General features: G+C 50.2%; 1 protein-coding gene across 1 annotated transcript in view; it reads left to right on the forward strand.

Moving 5' to 3' along the window:
- The window catches only part of LOC146808477 (transient receptor potential cation channel subfamily M member 2-like), a 1,642,641-nt gene that overhangs the window by 473,305 nt on the left and 1,146,248 nt on the right, over nt 1–23,088 (forward strand). The gene's annotated exons all lie outside the window — the stretch shown is intronic.

Here is a 23,088-nt window from a genome sequence, read left to right on the forward strand (position 1 = left end):
TATTGTTTTTGGTAAATTGAATTGTGGACGTAGCTTAGAGGACTGTTAAACTGGGGGAAGATGGATCATAGCCTTATTGTGAGCTGTGCCTGAGCTTCCACCAAGCGAAAATAATGTGACTTCCAGAAGGTAATCAGATCTGTGATGAACACTTTGTTCACCCGTGGTAGCTAGCCCAAGCAGTAAGGCTTTCCACAGAAAACTGTAAATGGACATAGGCCAAAAACAAACTAAAACTAAAACGTTCAGGGCCTCAGGCTTCAGCTTTCCTGCTGGTCTCCAAGCTTAGCATTAGGTGAGAGGTGAAGTAAAACAGTTTCAATACTTCCATCAAAATGGGTCGATCTGCATAACCAATGGGGGGCTAAGTGGATTCAGAAATTTTGCCATAAATAAATGAGCAAAGGCTCTCACTTCATCTGGAATAATACTAGATTTATTTAGTAACTATAATTACCAGTGGCGGCAGTGGCAGTGGTTTGGGGCAGCTCCTGGTCCCCTCGACAGCTCATTACTCCCCTCATCCAGAGTCCAGAGTCCAGTATGTGTTTTCGCGCTAACCGCGGCCGCGAGCAGGACGAAGAGACGCCTCGCAGTCAGCGGCGCCCGGTCACCTCCCGCCTCGCACCCTTCCATCAGCGCTGGGATTGGTTTTGTCACGGCTTGGCCCTGCTTCGGCCCCCAGCATCAAGCCCCCGCTTTCATTAGCGGTCGGCGGGGGGACAGGCTGTGGCCGTGGCGGTGGGCAGATTGGCAGATTGCGGCGGCGGTGGATGGCCTGAGGACGGTTTTCGCCGTGACTCGTGGTGCAGGGGTGTGGTAGGTCAGCCTTCTCTGTGCCCCTTGGCCCCCTGGCACCTTGACCCCTTGACCACCTCCTGATCACACTGCCTGACTGATGACTGCTGAGGACTTGCACCTCTACACCACACCCCCATATTGTACACAGGAAGGTGGGGACTAGGGATCAAGCAGAGATCAGAGTGAGAGCAGTGAGCTCTTGGAGGGCCCTGGCAAAAGCACAGCAGTCCAGCGGTCCAGATACCTGCAGCTGATCGGTGAGTGGTGAACTTTTGCATCTGCTTGTTACCTCCCCCCTGGAGTTCGTTGCTGAAGTGGGTGCTACGGTGACAACTATTGGTGGTTAAAGCCCTATGATATAGCCCACAGTGTATAGCCATCACGCATAGTCCACACCTTTAAGCATGCAGTATTACTGGCGGCAGCGACAGCAGCTGTGATCACAGAGGGGTATAGGCGCACAGTTTATTGCAGCTTATTGCCCACTGCTCAAGGAGTGTGGGGTGTGTACTGGCCAGTGGCAAACAGCGTTTTGTATATAGAGACCTGGCAAAAAAAAAAAACTAACTAGTCAACTAGCCTGGCCACACACGCCCTCCGGACATAAATACTTTGGAGACACCGCAAAGAGCAAAGAGCAAGGAAAAAAGATGAAAAAGAGTAAAAATCCTAAAAAACAAAATCGAGGACAAACTCTAAAATAAATCAGGCGGAAGTACGTTTATTTCAATAACCGTGGCATGTTAATATCAGGTCTGTGCTGCGGTATAAAGTAGAACTCCGACTGCAAGGTACAACCAAGAGCAAAAAGGCGCACTCTATACATATTATGAGGTCTGGACGAGAGAGAGCCACACTTCCATTAACAAAAAGGAAAAAGAAATTCCAAGGATCAACCACAAAAAATAACAAAGTAAAATCAGAAGGTGCGGCGCAGCCTTTAATTTCGCCAGTATATAGAATGTTTGCAAAATCGATCAGCATACCAAATAAGTTTAACTTTTTAAAAGACCCGGCAGACGCAATGTTATCCCATTATGATGAGCAGGAAGGATGGGATCACCGGTTACCATCGCCAATCCCACCATCTACTCACTCAGGAATTATAAACTTAAAGTCAAAGAATGATCAAATTAATATAGAGCCCACAACTTTAACTGGGTCCCAGAAGGTCCAAGAACATAAAGATCAAATGGACCAATCATGGGGGTCTCTTAAGGACCAGGAACTCCTGATGAGTGGAGACCTCTCATTACAACGGGACAAACATTTCACTGAAACTCCTGTTAAACAAGTGCTACAAAAATCTCGAGAGCTACCTCAGATCACTGGGGCCCAACAACCAATTGAGGTACAGGTAAAAATCAACAAGCCCTCCTTAAACCTCACTCAACACGTGGATCAACATGTGGAAATAAGTGTAATTGATAGCAAAACACAAACATCGACTTATACAGTACCGTCACCCAGCATACGAAACACCATAACAAATGAGGGACCAGCAGGGAAAAATCAAGGTGGAGAGGGAGCAGAAGCCCACAGCAGGTTGGATCAAACATCGGAGCACCCATTTTCAAACAGTAAAGACAAAACTCAAACTCACCCAACAGCTGAAAGTGAAGCTTTTCCTAAGAACACTCCGGTAAAGGTCAATAACGGCCAAACTACTAACATTACACATCCAGAAGCAATGACAGACACAGAAACAATATGGTATATTGTCTTTAAAACATCTCAACTCACACTGGAGGCATTGAACTATCAATTAAACAAGATGGATGTCCAAGTAGATTTGCTTTACATCATGGCAACAATAATATCCGGAATTGATCAAAAACTGGCCAACTTGAACAGGTTGATAACAAGAGCCCAAGTACATGCAACCTCCTTAAACACAGATTGCGCCTGTGGGCCAACAATTGACAAATTGGCATCAATCCCGGAAGTGCTTACTATCCTTATTGAAGATCTAAAATCACAATCAATTCAAATAGTAGGTAACAGAATAATTGCAACAACTGAGCAAATCACCCAAGAAAAGATCACAAATAAGGACCGTATAAATTTAATTATAAACATAAACATGGATCCAACAACCACCACTCAAACAATAGAAACTAGAGGAATCCCAGACAAGGAAAAGAAACAGGAAAATCCAACCAGTAACACCAACTCAAATCTGTCACGACGTATGAAGAAAAAACAAAAAAAACAATTAAAGCGCCAAAAGTCTTCACAAATTAGAAGGAGCTGGGGTCAGTCCACGCATGTCTCCACGGAGGTTACAATTAACTCCCCTCCAAATCAAGAAAAGCAACCATCAAATAAACTATACCCGATATTCATTAAGACCCAAAAACAAAATAAATCCTTGGGTGAAGGCGATCATACAGAAAAGGTTATACCAAACCCACTTTTGTTTCAGGAATTAAAGCCCACTGAAAACGGCGGAGCAACAAAGATAATTATACAAACAACAACTGAAACTGTTAGGGATAAAATTGAATATGGGTTGCTTAAGGAAACAATGGGACTGGGACCAAAAAATAAAAAAACTGTGCCCACTAATACTGACAACGTATCAGGAGAGACAGAGTGTAAAGAAACAGCACACCCTGAACCTGTGTTAGGCACATCATTAACCTCTGCCCACACCAGAAATATGTGTAAAACAATCCTTCAACCACAGTACAAATCGAAGGGGAGACATGATACACTGAACAGGGGGAACTTACTAAGGCTCCTTCAACACATACCCTCATTGTTTCACATAAAAAGCGAGGATATAGTTAGTGTTCAATTTGAATTAAAAGAGGAAGACCTCAGTAAAGAAGATACCATAGTGACCTGGTCAAACCATCATACGTCTGAAGCTGTGCTCAGTGAAAAAGAGATTTTTAAAAATTGGGGTATTGGTGTAAGTGCACCAGAACAAGAAAAGTATCCATCAATCCTACTGGAGCCGGCAAACATAACAAAGCGTACAGTGATCATGAAAGAGCTCTCACAAGGGATAATGCGAGGCACCTCAAAAATAAAGTTAGACGAAAACTATAAGAAATTAACCATATCAGTTGGGAGACAAGAGGACATGACCATATGTAGGACAGTAAAAGACGATGGGCTACTGAAAACTCAAAGGAATGATCAATTCAGTAGGATAAGCCGAGAGTTAGAAAGTGGCACCTTATGACCAAATGGTCATATCAGACACTTTAGTGAATCAACAAGGGCCACCCACCGCAAAACTGATAATATCAGAAACGTCCAGTACACCCTACATTATTCATAAATCACTTACCAAGCTCAAAATCATCTCTTGGAATGTGGCAGGAAAACTTAAAGCACTTAAACATGAAACAGCAACAAGAATATTGCAGGAAGGAGACATCGTTTGACTACAAGAGACCTGGGCCACAGATTATGTACACCTTGAAGGCTATGCTGGTCTCCACAAACTAGCAACCAAACATAATCGGTTTGGTAGACCTTCAGGGGGAATCTCAATTTATGTAAACCATATAAAACAGATAACAGTAAAAAGGGTAAAAATCGAGTCAGATATGTTACAGGCGCTCGTAATAAAGGGAGAAAGGGACAGAGATGATAGTGCCTCAATCCTAGTTATAAACCTGTACCTAAATGCATATGGTCAAGAAAAACTGGAAGCTACAAAAAATATTATAACTTAAATAAAGGAAATTATACATACTAAACCACTATCGGCCAAAGTGATTGTAGGAGACTTTAATCTGTACCACCTGGGAGTACATAAGAATGAAAGGTCGTGTCTAACCAGATCTGAAAGAGTTTTCAATTCCTTTCTGCAAAACTATGACTTAAAGCCCACCAATGAAACCTGGAAAAGTTTGGATGCCAAACACCCGGGCATTCCCACATTTAAGAACTGTTCCATAATTGACTACATCTTTTTATGCAGCCTTCTCGTACAGAAAATAGTCAACTTTGAAGTAAAATCACACGAAACTAGTGATCACAAACTGCTGCAGGTGGAACTAAATTCCAGCATTACACAGAGGGAACAAGCAACTGTAGTATCCCACTCAACATGGATTGAAGAACACACACTACTTAGAAGGCTAAAATGGAACAAGCATCAGGCCAGGCTATTTAACGTATGGAAAGAAAAACAAGAGTGTAAAGGTAAGCATCCTGGAATCCAACCCAGTCTGGATAATTGGACGAGGTGGAATGGCGCTCTAAAATCTATACTTGTCAACAGCCATAAAGTCAGCCCACATGGAACGACAATGTACACTTCACAACTTAGTCATAACAACACAACACTAACCACAATAATATGTAAACTAAAGATGGCAAAAAGAGCACAAAGAATGGCTGGAACTCAAGAAACAAGGGAGTTGTGTAAATACCTATCTAAAAAGCGCAGACATCTGCTATGGTCACTTAAACAAAATAAAATAGAGAAAGACTGGGTAACAATACACGAGCTCTCAAAACCACATAAACAACGTCAGCTTTGGCAATTCATAGCTAGCCTGGAGAAAGGTAAAGTAGACAGGCGTAACTCTGTACACGCAGATGCATGGCTGAGACACGTCGCGATAATCTATATCGAAAAAGCAGGCTCCATACACCCTGAAAGCTCTGAGATTTGTCCCTCAACCAGTGCAAATAGAGACGAGGAGACCCCAGTGGAATTCCTGGGCAAAGAACAAGATTGTACTGCAGTCAAACAAGTAATAAAAAAGATAAGAAAAGATGGGGCACCCGGGCCCAATGGTCTTCCAGGAGCTATATTTAGAGAAGATCCAGTGTATGGGGGAAAAATTTTATCAAAACTTTTCATCGAATGTCGACTGAAAGTAAAGGTGCCTGACTCATGGCGAGGGTCATTTTTACACCCAATTTTCAAGAGAGGAGACAACACAGACCTAAAAAATTATAGATGAATTGCCCTCTTGGTCATTGAAGGAAAAGCCTATGCCAGCACCTTACTGAATGAATTAAATAGATGGATTAAAGAGAACGAAATCCTCCCCCCCTATCAGACCGGATTTCGTAAAGGTTGCTCCACAACTGATAACATCGTGGCCATGTCGTACCTAAGCCAGCAAGCAAACAGCAAAAATAATAAACCAGTCTTTGCATGCTTCGTTGACTATTCAGCTGCTTTCAATGGGGTGCCCCGACATAAGCTTTGGTTCAAATTGCGTAACTGGCATATCCCAGTAGGTCTCCTCAATGCCATTATTTCATTATACAGTAATACCTGGATTAAAGTGAAGTTAGTAGACAACACCACAACGAAGAAGTGCTTGACAAATCGCGGACTAAAACAGGGATGTGTACTTGCCCCCACATTGTTTAACCTATACACCGCTGACCTGGGGAAGAAGCTTCATAATGCCAGTCTGGTAACTCCGAAAATTGGAACCAACAAACTGCAAACATTACAATACGCAGATGACTTAGTGGTAATGGACTACACAAAAATCGGGCTACAAAGGGGCCTAGACACCCTCAATAACTATAACGAAAGAAATGAGCTTACTATAAATGCTCTCAAAACACAAGAAGTCATTTTCGGTAATTTTTCCAAAAAAGCTTTACTGAAATGGCATGTGGGCAAAGAAATCATCGCTACTGCGAAATCCTACAACTACCTCGGGTGCTGGTTAGGTGAAACAGGTAAAGCAACACTACATCTCCACAAAATGAAGGCCAGAGTACAGTCAACAACTTATGCCCTATGCAAACTAAATGAGTTAATGCACAGTCCAACAACAGCCCCTATCAGAAAAGTAATACAAGCTAAAATTAGGGCAACTGCAGGTTATGCACAGCAGGCATTTCCGGGCAAAATGGAAGCAATGTTGGACAAAGCACAATGCCTGGCCTACAAACGCATTTTCAAACTGCCCAAATACACTCGCAACAGCCTAATTCGTTTGGAATTCGGACTGAAACAACAAAGTAAAGAATGCTTGGGAATGCACGCAAAATATTACTATCAAGTATTGACAGACCCAGCTGGAAGCTTAAAAAGCATGCTGAAGCCAATTTATGGAGGGTCAATCAACCCGTGGCAATGCTACATAGAGAAAGCAGTGGAAATGTTGAGTTTGGCAGTTGAAAATTGGGACAAAGGGTCTATAAACTATTTGGCCATTAAAAACTCAATTAATAAACAATGTTACCAACTGTCTCATACAAATGACCTAGCGGAATATGTTATAGGAAGAGGTCCTCCAGGGCTGTCAACATCATATACAGGGCACAAAATCCAGCCCTATCTTAATCAAACTCTGGGAAGGAAAGCACTCAAAAACATCGTATTGGCCAGATGAGTGCCCCTCCCAATCATAGAATTAAATCCTGCGTGTAAATCTCGTGAACACAGAATCAGATGTAGAATCTGCAAGTTCAAACATGAATCTCTGCTACACTTGATTTGTTGTTGTCCCGGTATGCTTCAGCCCCGTCAGATCCTTCTAAAACAAATATGGCTGCGTAATGGGGTCCGGACTGTAAAAGAAGCCGCCTCGGCACTCTTTTCCTGCACTCTACCGTCAGACTTGGCCAGGTTTGGGAGATACATGACCGAGCTCCGACTTAGGCTTATGGTAGAAGAGGGGCCAGGCAATACGAAAGACAATCTGGTTTATTAAATAATTAGTCTCCAGTAACCAGCCGGTGAAGATGTTATTTCTAACTATCAAACGTAGAACTCGTATTAAATTTGCAAACATATTGCACTGGCACTCTCTCGCCGTTTTATTAATGTATATAACCCATTCTTTTATCATGTTTTTATATTGTTGTATGTAAACTTATTTTATGAATTTTTTTTTTTTTTTACAATGGTTGTTCTAACTCTCTTTTAAATTGTTTGTAAGTCATATTGCAAATGGGTTTAAGTAACTGTGCAATACAAATAAAGAAATTCATTCATTCATAATTACCAGTGCAGCAGTGATAAAAACCAGGAGGAGAAGTACTAATGAGTTGCATGCGTACTTCATATAAGGAGTCTAAATGAACAAACCAGATTAGAAAGGCTCAATCACATATTCAAGTCACTTAGATAAGGAACAAAATGATATGCACAAGAAAACAATGTGTGCTCTGAGAGCCCTTAAAATATGTGCATGTCGAGTGTGTCAATAGGCTAAAGCAAATTTACCAAGAGTTTTGAAACAGGCCTGCTTTAAATAAAAATAGACCAATGAGCTTAGAAGTTCAAAGAAAAATATTTTTTAAATAAGCTCTGGCAGAAAAGAACAAATGTGCAAAGTGATCTAGAAAGAGAAAATATATGTCAGAGGAAAAATGAGTCTGAATGAACTCAGGCAAAAGAAGGGTTCCTGATAATAAATTTGCATTTATACTGCTTTGGACATGTTGTACTGAACACAATGTGGCAATGTTTTTAACACATATAATTCTGTCACCGAGAAGTTGCGTAAAAATAAGAAAATTGCTGCATCATAAATTCTTCATTGGTAATAATCCCTGCCATTTTTGCAGACACAGGAAGACCATAATATAGATGAATATGATGTAGACAGCATGACAATATTGTCTTTGAATCTGAAACTTTTGAATACACCTGTTGGAATTCCAAAAAACAATGTCATTTATTCTGTATGCTGTATAGTTATAACCCTGCCTAATGCATTCATAATACCATATTGCAGCATCTTTTGATAGAACACCTGGTATACATAAGTGCTTTATGTAGTGAACATGAGTGCAAATGATGCAGCTTGTTGAATTTCATTTAAAAGTGACAGAAGGAAACAAACATTGGCAAAACCAATAGGTCTCACCTATACAAGAGATATTGGCTTTGGCAATGTGTTTTTGCCATGTTTTACACAAGTGTGGCTGCTGTTCAGCATGCCTAAAAGTTAATAGCAAATATGTTGTAGACTGGGTTTGGTGGAGTAGAGTGTCATCTGGTGGAGTCCGGGGAGTAGAGTGTTATAGAGTGGAGTAGAGTTCAGTGCTTCAGAGGCAGATAAAGTCGTAAAGTGCAGTGTCGTGGAGTAGCATGAGGTGAAGTGGGGTACAACAGGATGGAGTGGGTTGGAATGGATTGAGGTAGTGGGGTGAATTGGATTGGGGTTGAGTGGGTTGGATTGAGGGAGTGGAGTGGAGTGGGGTGGATTAGAGTAGGTGAACTGTACGGGGTGGACTGGAGTGGGGTGGATAAAAATGGGGTGAGATGGATTGGAATGCAATTGTGGTGAATTCGATTGATTTGTGATGTGGTAGATTTAATTGGGGTGGGGTGGGGTGGATTGTTTATTTATTTTAGGAGTTTTATATAGCGCTGGCACAACCCAAGGGGTATCAGAGCGCTTTACAGCAACGTATACAACAGAGTATTAAACAGGTAACAGTACTGTAGTAATTAGAGATACTAGATAGATTCCAATTCAGTATCATGAGGTGAAGGCTTCCGTTCAGTCAGAGTGCAGGAGTGCGGTTGAGGAGTTGAGGTGCCATAGAGCGACTATTGTCCAGGGGATAGAGATGACGGTTGAAGAGAAATTCTTTTAGTAGTCTCTTGAAACTAGTGAAGGAGGGGTTGGTTCTGATATGTTTGGGGAGAGAATTCCAGATTCTAGGGACATTGCTTGATAAAGAGTCTGGGAGGGTTTTTTGTTTTTGTCTTTTGGGGGGATGAGAAGAAGCATATTGGAGCTTCTTGAGTTTCTTGATTGACCTGGGTTTGTGAGTTTGGCTGCGAGGTAGTCTGGTTTGCCAGTGTGTAGAACTTTGTGGGTGAGACAGGCCACTTGGAAACAACATTTTGCTTCGATTGGGAGCCACTTTAGGTTTTGTAGCGGGGGAGTGATGTGGTCATGTTTCTTAGCTCCTGTATCTATTCGTGCTGCTGCATTGAGGGTAGCTCTCATGGGGGTTACATGTGCTTTGGGTGCTCCAGTGAGTGTGGCATTACCATGGTCTAGTCTGGATAGAACCAGAGCTTGTGTTGATGTTTTTAGGTCATTGGGTGGAAGGAAGGCCTGATTTTAGGCTGTAGAAGGCACTCTTTGCAGTGGAGCTTATGTGAAAGCTCATGTTAAGCTTAGAGTCCAGAGAGATCCCCCAGAGATTTAGCTGAATCGGATCGAGTGAGCTTGCAGTTTAGGGAGTCCAGGTTGTTTATCCATTCTTGGATCTGTGTGTGGTGGTTGAGATTGGAGAAGGCCAAAATGATAGTTTTCTCTTGGTTGAGTTTGAGGGCATTGAGTGATAGCCAGTTTTGAAATTTTGAGAGTGTGTTGTTAAGTCGTAAGAGAGGATATTTCTATGTAAAGCTCGGTGTGGTCGGCATATAGGTGGTACGAGATGCTTGTTTTAGAATGGTAGTGAGGGGTTCCATGTAAATATTGAAGAGTATGGGGGAGAGGACAGAGCCCTGTGGCACCCCTCGGGTTTTGGGAGAGATGTCAGACATGGAGTTGTTGATTTTAACGAATTGGGAACGGTTAAGTAGAAATCATGAAAACCATTTCAGAACAGCGCCATCAGCTCCGATACGTTTTTGAAGTGCATCTAGAAGTAACTTGTGATCAACTGTATGAAAAGCCGCTGAGAGGTCAAGGAGGACAAGTAGGCAGCATCTGTTTGAGTCAAGGGAGCTGTGTATGTCATCTGTTATACTCAGTATAGCTGTTTCAGTGCTGCATCCCTTCCTGAAACCGGACTCGGGTGAGTAGAAGTACATTTATAAAGGCATTTATTTTGCTTTCAGTGCCTACGTAGGCTAGTCCACATGGACATTTTAACATGGAGATAAGGTTACTGCTGTCACAGGTGGCTGTGACTTTTAATCCGATCGGCGTCCCCTTAGTGGGATGGGGAAATTGATTACCTTTAATTATAGCATTACAATTTTCCACAATTATGACACAGCAATGTTCCCTTATACACTCTGTGTTTGTGATCGTCTTTTTGATTGAGCATTTCTTTGATGTTACGTGTGCATGAATGTGCAAATCGTGGTGGCTTTGAAAAGATCCCATTAAAATCTTCCTCCAATGTCAACAATGGCCAATGTTTGATTATTGCTCTCTTCATGCAGTGACTTCTGGTGGAAAATTTGTAAACAAATACCATTCTTTCTTCTTCCTATTGTTTTTATTTCTTATGAAAGCAACTTCTTTCGATCAATTTTTGAACTTTTGTTACCGCCTCTGATGGCGCGCGGGAAGTACCTGCTCAGTTTAACATACTCACCTGGGCCCATAAACATTCACACTATGAACAGGTAATCCTGCTTCTACCTTCCTGCCTATCTTAATTTTATTTACTTTAGGACTTTTACCTTTACACCTTTGACTTACCAATCCTTGTCATCTGTACTTAAAGTCCTAAAGGGATCACAAGGGAGTTAGCATAATAGGTAGAATATAACTTTTACTTTCATAAAAATACCCACAGTCTCAGGAAACTTTTAAACACTCTATCTATGTAAAGTCTTATTAGCAAGAGTCCTTACAAGTGCAGTTATAGCCTTTTCAAGTCAGAAAATAATAATCAAAGCAATGATCTGTAGGAAGATTACAAGATTTCTTTTAGACATTTGTACCTGGGCAGGGTGAAAAAGGGAAACAGTATAATGACTAACCACACAGATTATATTTACCTAGAATGGTGTGAAGACCAACCCTGGCCACGGGCTGGGGCAAAGACAGGGTTCCCGATAAATCCGGTGCCAACGGGACAGAACAGGTGCAGATCAGGACAGGACAGGTGCAGATCGGGACAGGACCTCAGCTAAGTGCAATGCCAGCGTCACACCCCTCTCTCTCTCTCTGCGGCTAACACTCGGACCCCGACTGGGTCATTGATTCTTTTCCCTCTGCGAATTCCCGATTCTTCGGACAGAGTGCTCGACTAGCACCTCTGCTCTCGATCTCCTTCAGCATACGTTGGGTCAGTGACAGGTCTGTGACAAGTCGGACAATCTAACTGACTAAGCTTACCTTAGTTATACCATTTCCAGGGCAATGTACCACGCCCCAGTGTTGGGAATTCGTGAATTCCCTTCATTTGATTGGTCAGAAAGGCGAGGAGAGGTCATCATACCATGCCAGTATGAGATCATTTCCATTCAAATAAGTTGATCAATGTTCCCGCCCATGATTTACTTTCCCATGAATTTTATTCCACCCAGCATTATTGTTGCAAACTTATATACAAAGTATAACAAATTATTTAGTCTCTTCCTCTTGGCAGGTCATGGGGTCACTTTCCCAGGTGCATCGCAGGCAAGACTGTCATTGGCATTAGTTCAATGCCACTGCTCGAGGACTCTCTGTACTTTTGGCTCATGCGCAGTGCAGATTCAATATGGCTTTAGAAGTCACTTTTCAGGCCCAAATAGAAGCTATTAAAGTCAAAGAGAGACACATTAGAATGTGAAAATAAATGAATGCACTGTATACCACTTATTTCTACTCTATTCCCATGACTTTATTTTAACTATAGAATTAATAGTTAAGCAGAACGAACAAAGTTTAGTTCAAGTAGGAGCAGGTGTATTAATGTGTGAGACATGAAGCAGCCATCTTTAATAATAGTGCGCAGCTGCAAAGATTTCCCACCAAAAGCAGAAAAATGGCCCACCACGTAGATGTGGCAGACGCATGCACAGAAGAGTTCTCGCTTTTTCGGCAGCCATAATAGATGACTCAAGTTACTGTTAGTAAAAGCACATAGCAAGCTTCCCCTAGATGCTAGAAATGTCGTGTAATGCGTTTATTAATAATACAAAACATGTTGATTAATAAGTCACATGTTATTTTCTAGAGGATTAAATCCGAGCAAGTTTCTTTACGTGTGAAACCTTGCTCCATCAATTCCTTCTTTGATGGTATTCTATACCATCACAAATTATGGAACCAGATGCCAACTTCAACATTCTCCCAATTCTATTTCTTCTATTACTTTAGAATGTCTGCATTCTTTAGTCTTTTGAAATCCTTTAATTCTCTTATAAAAATCCCCTTTCATTTCTTCAAGCTCAATTTCATCAAATTTTCTCTTTTTTCTTTTCTTGTTTACTGCATATAACTTTCTGTTTCTGCAGCATTTGCACCAAAACATTATCACTAAAATCAGTAGGGCTACTCCCATTATTGGCATCAGTATTCAACCTACAATACTTTTTCCTAGGTTAGAAAACCAACTACCTACTGAGGAGAGACCATCAGTTAGTCTCTTTCATGCACTATCAACCTCCAGTTGTTGGAGCCGGCCTCGTGGCGTGGTCCTGTTCCCCCTCACTAAGCCGCACGAGGTCCCATGCACCTCGGGGCTCCTCCATCTTGGATTATACGTCACTCCACGTGACCACCTACGTGACCCTGCTCTACCCGGCCTTGGTCCCAGCGAGGCCCGACATCGAGGCGCCAACCCCTGGCCCGGGGGATACCACGTGAACCCTTCCCACTCCCGGCGGAGGGCAGTATCGATGGGACCCCCAACCGTCCTTCCACACCTAGGTGCGATCGCCCCACAGCTCTCTGGGGCCTGGCGCCTCTCCTGCTGGGCGTCTGGCCGCTCCCTACCCGGCCACTCCGCCCCCCCCGGGCGCAAGGGTCCGGGCATCAAAGGGCTCCAGTCCTATATCTGGGGCGACCCGGCAACAAGACAACAGTTGTATCCCGGAGTCAAGAGCCCTGCTGATCGGATCGCGGCTGACCCTACGGAGAAAGACTCATCCTGAAACTACCCCTTGAGCCCTGCTGACGACGTCGCGGCTCCACCGTGCTTAAAGACCTTCACGAACCTTTGGGGCCCTGCTGACGCTGTTGCGGCCCGACCTTGTTGAACTTTCCATCAGAGCCCAGCTGACCTCGTCGCGGCTCGACCGAAGCGGACCTACCACCGGAGCCCTGCTGACTGTGTCGCGGCTCGACCCAAGCGGAACTACCACCCGAGCCCTGCAGACGCCGTCGCGGCTCTCCACGTCCGAGCTACTTTGAGGCCAGCATGCAAGGTCTGGCGCAGAGCCTCCCCGTACCTGGCTGGTACTGAGACTGACCCGCTACCCTATCCCCCTAAAGACATTGAGACTCTTTGGATCACTCGATCCCACTGTAAATATTGAATGTGCTACCTTTGATAAAGGACCAAGATAAGCAACTAATACAGAGTCCTGTGTGGTGGTGTTACTGGGCCTAGTACGATCTTAGGAGAAGGACCTCTCCTCGGAGGCTTCTCAGCGGCGCTCGGCTATAACTTTGCGGAAGGAAGGTGGCCGGAGCAGTCCCCCCGACTCCCCGGTGGTCCTCCCTCCAACATTTGGTGGCCAGCGACGGGATCCGAGCCAGACGCAATCGTACAAGCAAGTAACGCAACCACTACCTAACCAGACGGAAGAAGGGAACCATGAACGACCAAGAAGCAACCATCGCCGCAACTTTCCAACTGGAAAAGCTGGAAGAATACACCCACAAAGAACTGAAACAATTCTGCAAGGACAAAGGGATCCCAACCACAGGATTGGGCATCAAGGAAGAAATGCAGGAAGCCCTGAAAACCTGGGCAGAGTCCGAGACCACTCCACCCCGAGCCGAAGGAACCTCGGCCCGGGGCGGAAACCTGCCACCGACCATCACCCCGACAGATGGGGGATGAAGCATCCTGGAAGCCGGCCTGTCCCACGAGGAGATGCAAGAACGGGAGAGGGCCCGGACACACGAAATGGACCTCGCCCGACTCCGGCTGGACGGTGAACTCCTGCTGGCAGAGAAGAAACTAGCCTTGGAGCAACTACGGCTGCAGGAAGAAATCGAAGAAAAGAAACGGCAGCGAGAACTAGAAGAGAAACGGCTAACCCTCGAGCACGAGAAGGGCCTCAAGGCACTCGAACTGAAATCAAAAACGGGGGAGACCGGCACCCCCGGGGCCCGGGACGCTCTGCCACTAACCGAGCCGAAGGTTCATATCCCCAAGGATGTCGTCAAAGAATACTACAAAAACGACGACATCCAGCAGTGGTTCCGAGCCTACGAGGTAGCCATGACCTCCCATCGGGTACCCCGGAAGGATTGGGGTGCCGGCCTATGGGGGAGGTTCCTCAGCGAGGGCCGGGATACCCTGCTGCAACTCCCTGACGCGGTGATGACCTCATACAACCACATGAAAGAAGCCCTACTCACACGCTACGGACTATCAGCCGAGATGTACCGGCAGCGCTTCCGGGACTGTAAGAAGCTCCCGGGTACCACATGGGTCGAATACGTGGACTTCTTCAGCCGGGCCTTTGAAGGGTGGATAAAAGGGAGCAAGGTCACCTCGTACAACGAACTGTTCGACCTCATTGTCTGGGAGCACCTCGCCAACAACTGCTTTGTGGAACTAAGGCAACACCTCCTGGACAGTAAGCTGACCAAGCCCCGGAAGCTCGCCGCCGAAGCCGACCGATGGGTCAACACCCGGGTCCCCCGGAACCCCGTGGGGGACTACCAACGGAGTACCACAGGACCTCCTCGCCAGCGGGGCGGAGGAGGGGGGTCCCACCGCAGTCGAGACTTCCCGACCGGGCCGCCCAAAAGCCCGCCATGAGGCCAAGCCGCCAACCACACGTCCCCGACCCTGGTCCGAAGGGGGACCCCCATCGCCAGGCCTGGACCCCGAGCACCAGTGACCTGCTTCGGCTGCCAGCAGACCGGCCACTATGCAAGCGACCCGGCCTGCCCTGTGAACCGGCGGGGCGGATCCGCTGGGCCCCCTCCCCGACAAATAGTCGCCGCAGCCCTGGGGGAAGGAGGGGAAGAGGAGGAAAACCGCGAGGACGGGTCCCCCGAGTGGGAACAAGCTGCCATGTCACTCGTATGCCTGGGCCCCCGAGAAATGGTGCCCCGGGCTGCCATCCCAAGCAACACCCAGAAGTACCAGCAGTGGGTCACCATCAATGGACAACGGGCCGAAGCCCTCCGGGACACTGGGGCCAGTGTGACCGCGGTCCGCTGCCACCTGGTGACCCCCGAACAAATCCTGCCGCATGTCCTATGCCCTGTCCGGACCGCGGATGTTAGAAAAGGTAGATGGACCGGGAGGGCCGGCCGGGGTCAGGAGGAGAGGTCTCCGGGGAGAGCCGTCTCCAGCGATCGTACAGACAAGTAACTTCCCCCCCACAGACAGATATCACACACGGATAAGGTTCAGTGTTCTTTATAAGCACTTATTTAAGGTACGGTTAAATGGTACAAGGAGGTCTGGACTCAGGGGTCCCCTCGATTAGAGTCTCGCAAGGTAGGGAAGGGGGTAGCGGGACAGTCTATTTACCAATCAGGTAGTTCGGATGAGATGATGATGGGCTCACAATCCTCGAGCTTGGTGGTTAGGTGGTATGGGCCGCGGCAGCGCCAGCAGGTCCCGGTGTGGATGGTCGATACAACGGGCCGCGGCAGCGCCAGCAGGTCCCCGGAAGATATACGGTCCGCGGCAGCGCCAGCAGGTCCCGGTGAGGGTGGTCGTTACAACGGGCCGCGGCAGCGCCAGCAGGTCCCAGGAAGATGACTGTTGCAGAAGGCCGCGGCAGCGCCAGCAGGTCCCGGTGAGGATGGTCGTTACAACGGGCCGCGGCAGCGCCAGCAGGTCCCAGGAAGATGAAGGTTGCAGAAGGCCGCGGCAGCGCCAGCAGGCAGGACGATGGTTTACAAGAGCGGGCTACGGCAGCGCCAGTAGACCGTCAGGGTTGAGTTCACTCGGTGTCTCTCGACTCCAGGATACAACTGCCTTCCTGCTCCGGAGCTGCCTCAGTTATAGGGCTGGTGCCCTTTGATGTCCGGACCCTCGCACTTGGAGGTTGGAGGGTCCGGGATGAAGGTGTCCAGACACCCAGCAGGGGGTGGAGCCAGTGCCTGGGGGAGCTGGGGGCGATCGGCACCTGGCGGGGGAGAGCCCTTGACACTTCGTTCTCCCATTGACCTGCCAAGTGGTCCGCTCACCTCCTGGGTGGATGGTGGTGCCGGGATGTCGGGGCCGGCCAGGCCCGGGGTTAGGGTCGAGGGGAGGCCATGCGGCCGCGTGGTGCAGGGCCCAAGATGGCGGCTTTACCCGGCCGGGAAAGCCGGTGGGGCTGGACCCCGTGATGAGTAGGGGTCCGAGGGCAGAGGGTCCGTCGGGAGACGGAGTACAGGTGCTTGTTGCGGGGATATGCCAGGTGGGCCGGAGTTCGGGCCCTGTCGAGCGGGGAGGGAGCAAGCCGTCTGTGAGGCCTGTCCAACATGCGTCCCCCCCAGCTGAAGGCGGGGAGAGTCACCCATCTCCTTGGGGACTCTCTTCGTCGAGGCGGAAAAAGCGGGACAGGCCATCTGCGTTGGCGTGGTCTTGGCCTGGTCGGTGCTCCACGGTGAAGTCCATTCCCTGCAGGGAAATGGACCAGCGCAAGAGTTTTGGGTTCTCCCCCCGCATCTGCATCAGCCATTGCAGGGGTCGATGGTCGGTTTGTACCCGGAAGTGGGTACCGAAGAGATAGGGTCGGAGCTTTTTGAGGGCCCACACTACTGCAAATGCCTCCCTCTCGATGGTGCTCCAACGCTGTTCTCGGGCCAGGAGACGTCGGCTGATGAAGGCCACCGGCTGGTCATGACCTTCGGGGTTCAACTGAGAGAGGACGGCCCCGATGCCGTGGTCGGAGGCGTCGGTCTGCACCACAAATTCCCGACTGTAATCGGGGGCCTGGAGCACCGGGGCGGTGCACAGGGCGGCCTTCAGCTCCTCGAAGGCCGCTTGACAATCAGGAGTCCAGTTGACCCGCTTCGGCTGGTTCTTGGATGTGAGACCCGTGAGGGGCCCCACGATGCTGCCGTAGTCCTTCACGAACCGCCGGTAGTAGCCGGTGAGCCCCAAGAAGGCTCGGACCTCGGTCTGGGTGACGGGGGGCTGCCAGGACTGGATGGCAGCAATCTTAAGTTGTAGTGGGGCCACCAGTCCGCTCCCCACTTGGTGCCCAAGGTAGGTCACAGACCCTTGGCCAATCTGGCACTTGCCGGCCTTAATGGTGAGGCCGGCCCGCTGGAGGGCTTGTAGGACTTCTTGGAGGTGACGGAGGTGGTCGGACCAGTGGCGGCTGTATACAGCGATATCGTCCAGGTAGGCAGCGCTGAATTCTTCAAGCCCTGCCAAGACCTGGTTCACAAGGCGCTGGAATGTGGCGGGGGCATTCTTCATGCCAAAGGGCATGACCTTAAATTGATAGTGGCCATCGGGGGTAGAGAAGGCTGACCGTTCCTGAGCCCTGGGTGTGAGGCCGATCTGCCAGTAGCCCGCCGTTAGGTCGAAGATACTAAGGTAGCGGGCGGCCCCCAGCCGGTCGATCAGCTCGTCTGCTCGGGGGATGGGATGAGCGTCGGTCCGGGTGACAGCGTTCAAGCCCCGGTAGTCGACGCAGAATCTCAGTTCAGGGGCGGAGCCGGGGGCAGCGGCCTTGGGAACTAATACGACTGGACTGGCCCAGGGACTGTCCGAGGGCTCGATGACCCCGATCGTTAGCATCTTGGCCACTTCCTCCTGTATGCAGGCCCGTACCCGATCTGGTACGCGGTAGGCCCGGTGCCGGACAGGGGGACTGTCCCCGGTGTCTACGTCGTGCAAACACCAGGGGGTGACCCCGGGGGTGAGGGAGAACAGGGCAGCGAACTGCAGCAGGAGGTTCCGGCAGTCCTGGCGTTGCTCCGAAGTGAGGGCGTCAGAGAGCCGGACCCCGTCCACGGAGCCGTCCTTCTCCTGAGTCTTCAGGAGATCCGGGAGGGGCTCGGAGTCTTCTTCTGTGCCACTGTCTGTAGCCATCAAGAGGCTTAGTTCGGAGCGCACAAAGTGCGGTTTGAGCCGGTTGGTGTGGAGGACCCGAAGGGGGTTCCGGGAGGACCCCATGTCGATGAGGTAAGTGACGGGGCTTTTGCGCTCGACCACTTTGAAGGGCCCCGTCCACTTATCTTGCAGGGCACATGGTTCGGTGGGGGACATCACCCATACTTGCTGCCCAGGCTCGAATTCAACGGAGGAGGCATTGTGATCATACCACCTCTTCATGTCCTCCTGGCTGGCCTCGAGGTTCGCCTTGGCCATCTCCCGGAAGCGCCGGGTCTGGTTTCGTAAGGCCAGGATGTATTTGAAGACGTCTGGAGGGGTCGTTAGGGGGGCCATCTCCCAACCTTCCTTGACTAGGCTGAGGGGCCCTCGCACAGGGTGTCCGTATAGGAGTTCAAAGGGGCTAAAACCGAGGGACTTCTGGGGAACTTCCCGGTAGGCGAAGAGGAGGCACGGGAGCAGTACATCCCACTGGCGACGGAGAGGTTCTTCCAATCCCCCAATCATCCCTTTGAGAGTGCGGTTAAAACGCTCCACTAGTCCGTTCCCTTGGGGGTGATAGGGGGTCGTGAATCTGTAGGTGACCCCGCATTGTTGCCAGAGGGACCTCATGTATTTTGATATGAAATTCGTGCCTCGGTCGCTGACGACTTCTCGGGGGAAGCCTACCCGGGAGAAGATCCCCATCAGGGCCCGGCCAACCACTGGAGCGGTCACTGTCCGTAGAGGCACCGCCTCGGGGTAGCGGGTGGCATGGTCCACTAGTACCAAGATGAACCTGTGTCCTTGTGCCGTGCGGGGGTCCAGAGGTCCCACAATGTCTATCCCCACCCTCTCGAACGGGGTGGTGACCACCGGGAAGGGTTGTAGAGGGGCCTTCAGCTTCCGGCCACTCTTCCCGCTGGCTTGGCATGTGGGGCACGATCGGCAGTGGTTCAGGACGTCAATCCTCATTTTCGGCCAAAAAAAGTGGGTCACCAGGCGACTGTACGTTTTGTCCTGGCCCAGGTGTCCAGCCAGGGGGACATCGTGGGCTAGGTTGAGCAGAAAGTCTCGGAAGCGGAGCGGTACCACCAGAACTCGACCGGCCCCCAGCTCGGCGATTCTTTGCTCGCTGTAGAGCAGGTCGTTATCCCAGTAGACCCAGTGGGTTCCGGTGGTGTCCCCGGCGGTTTGGGTGCTGGCTTGTTGGCGGAGTCCCTCGAGGGAGGGACAGGTCTTTTGTTCCTGGCGGAACTGTTCTTGGGTGGGCCCCCCTTCTTGCCGCCACTGAGCCAGGTCCGGAAGGTCCTGGTGTTGCGCGTCTTCTTCGGTAGTCGGGTCCGGGAGGTCGGACTCGCCGTTGTCCTCTACGGGGGCAACCGGGGGCGGAGGTGCTGGCCATTCGGTTTCTTCTGATCGGGGGGCGGCACGGGCGGCCATGGATCGGGTGGTTATGCAGGCCCAGTCCGGGAGGCCCAGCATCCCCAAGTGCTCTCTCCTCTCGACGGTGGCCCACGGGGAACTCTCGAGGTCATTCCCCAGGAGGCAGTCCACGGGGGCATCGTCCCGGACCGTCACCTTCAGTAGTCCGGAGACCCCTCCCCATTCAAACGGGACGCAGGCCATCTTACACATGCTCTCAGAGTTATCTGCCGAGCGGACGGGGCAGAGAATGTTCGGCGGGATCTGCTCGGGCTTCACCAGGTGACAGCGGACGGCCGTCACGCTGGCGCCGGTGTCACGCAAGGCCTCGGCTCTCTGTCCATTAATGGTCACCCACTGACCGTATTTTCTGGTGTTGGCGGGTAGGGGAGCCCGCGGAACCATGTCCCTTCCCCCTAAGCATGCCAGGACCATGGCGGCCGGTTCCCACCCTTGCTGGTCCGGCTCATACTCCTCGGGTCCCTCCGATGATTGTTCTTCCCCCAGGGCAGCGGCAGCTACCTGGCGGGGCTTGGGTGGTTGGTTTAGCGGGCAGTTCGGATCGTTGGCGTAGTGGCCTAGTCGCTGGCACCGGTGGCACGTGACGTTGGCTCGGTACCCAGGCCGCAACGGGGGGTTGCCCCGGCCGGCCGGAGGTGGGGTGCTGGCCACGGGGTTGCTGGTAAGGCGTCTCTCCCTCGCCCCTGGCCCCCTCCTCCTCCCCGAGGACGGTGCTGGCCTTGGTTGCTTCTGTTCTGGTCGTGTGGCCCTTTCCGGCCCACTCGGGTGCTTTCCCACCGGTCAGCTTCGGCGGCGAGCTGCCGGGGGTCAGTCAGCTTACTGTCGAGTAGGTGCTGCCTGAGCTCGACGAAACAGTTGTTTGACAGGTGCTCCCATACCATAAGGTTGAAGAGTTGTTCGTAGGTGGTGACCTGATTTCCCTTGATCCAACCCTCGAAGGCCCGGCTGAAATAGTTCACGTATTCCACCCAAGTTGTACCTGGGATCCGGGTGCAATCTCTGAACCTCTGGCGGTACATCTCGGGCGTGAGGCCGTAGCGGGTGAGGAGGGCAGCCTTCATGTGGTCGTAGGACGACATTTGGTGATCGGGGAGCTGCAGCAGGGCATCGCGACCCTCGTTGATGAATCTCCCCCACAGTCCGGCTCCCCAATCATTCCGGTCGATCCGGTGGGAGGTCATTGCGATCTCATAGGCTTTAAACCATTGTTGTATGTCGTCTTCTCGGACATACTCGCGGACCACATCCTTGGGGATGTGAACTTTTTTCTCAATAGGCCCCGGGGTGTGTGGTCGCTCAGGCACCCCCAGTTCCTTATTCTGTTTGCGCAGTTCTATTTCCGCCAGTCGGCGCTCGTGCTCGAGCGTTATTTTTTTCTCTTCCAGCTCTCTTTGTCTCTGCTTTTCTTCTCGTTCCTCTCGAAGCCGCATATGCTCGAGGTTGATTTTCTGTTCAGCTAACTTAAGTTCCCCATCCATCTTGAGTCGTGCCATCTCTAATTCGTGTAATCTGACTCTGTCTCTTTCTCGTATCTCCTCCTGTGAGAGGCCCGTTCCCCGCTCCTCGGGAGTCGTGGCGTTCCCCTCTGGTGTGATGCTGTTTTGGTCTGGTGTGACGCTGCTTTGGTCGGAGGGTCCTGCGACCCCAGTTTCTGTCCATGACTCAAGAGCGCGCTTTAGATCATCCTTGGTACTCAGGCCGGTGGTAGCAATGCCAAGTTCTATGCAAAATTGTCTCAGTTCGCGGTGGTTGTATTCTTCTAATTTCTCCATTTGGAACTTCTCGGTGGAGCTGCTATCTTTGGTCGACATCGTGCTTTGTCGTGGGGTGAGCTACTCTTTGTACGATTACGCGTTGATTCGGATCGCGCCGCTGGCCACCAATGTTAGAAAAGGTAGATGGACCGGGAGGGCCGGCCGGGGTCAGGAGGAGAGGTCTCCGGGGAGAGCCGTCTCCAGCGATCGTACAGACAAGTAACTTCCCCCCCACAGACAGATATCACACACGGATAAGGTTCAGTGTTCTTTATAAGCACTTATTTAAGGTACGGTTAAATGGTACAAGGAGGTCTGGACTCAGGGGTCCCCTCGATTAGAGTCTCGCAAGGTAGGGAAGGGGGTAGCGGGACAGTCTATTTACCAATCAGGTAGTTCGGATGAGATGATGATGGGCTCACAATCCTCGAGCTTGGTGGTTAGGTGGTATGGGCCGCGGCAGCGCCAGCAGGTCCCGGTGTGGATGGTCGATACAACGGGCCGCGGCAGCGCCAGCAGGTCCCCGGAAGATATACGGTCCGCGGCAGCGCCAGCAGGTCCCGGTGAGGGTGGTCGTTACAACGGGCCGCGGCAGCGCCAGCAGGTCCCAGGAAGATGACTGTTGCAGAAGGCCGCGGCAGCGCCAGCAGGTCCCGGTGAGGATGGTCGTTACAACGGGCCGCGGCAGCGCCAGCAGGTCCCAGGAAGATGAAGGTTGCAGAAGGCCGCGGCAGCGCCAGCAGGCAGGACGATGGTTTACAAGAGCGGGCTACGGCAGCGCCAGTAGACCGTCAGGGTTGAGTTCACTCGGTGTCTCTCGACTCCAGGATACAACTGCCTTCCTGCTCCGGAGCTGCCTCAGTTATAGGGCTGGTGCCCTTTGATGTCCGGACCCTCGCACTTGGAGGTCGGAGGGTCCGGGATGAAGGTGTCCAGACACCCAGCAGGGGGTGGAGCCAGTGCCTGGGGGAGCTGGGGGCGATCGGCACCTGGCGGGGGAGAGCCCTTGACACTTCGTTCTCCCATTGACCTGCCAAGTGGTCCGCTCACCTCCTGGGTGGATGGTGGTGCCGGGATGTCGGGGCCGGCCAGGCCCGGGGTTAGGGTCGAGGGGAGGCCATGCGGCCGCGTGGTGCAGGGCCCAAGATGGCGGCTTGACCCGGCCGGGAAAGCCGGTGGGGCTGGACCCCGTGATGAGTAGGGGTCCGAGGGCAGAGGGTCCGTCGGGAGACGGAGTACAGGTGCTTGTTGCGGGGATATGCCAGGTGGGCCGGAGTTCGGG

Source organism: Triturus cristatus, chromosome 8 (genome assembly GCF_964204655.1).
Source record: "Triturus cristatus chromosome 8, aTriCri1.1, whole genome shotgun sequence".
NCBI lineage: Eukaryota > Metazoa > Chordata > Amphibia > Caudata > Salamandridae > Triturus > Triturus cristatus.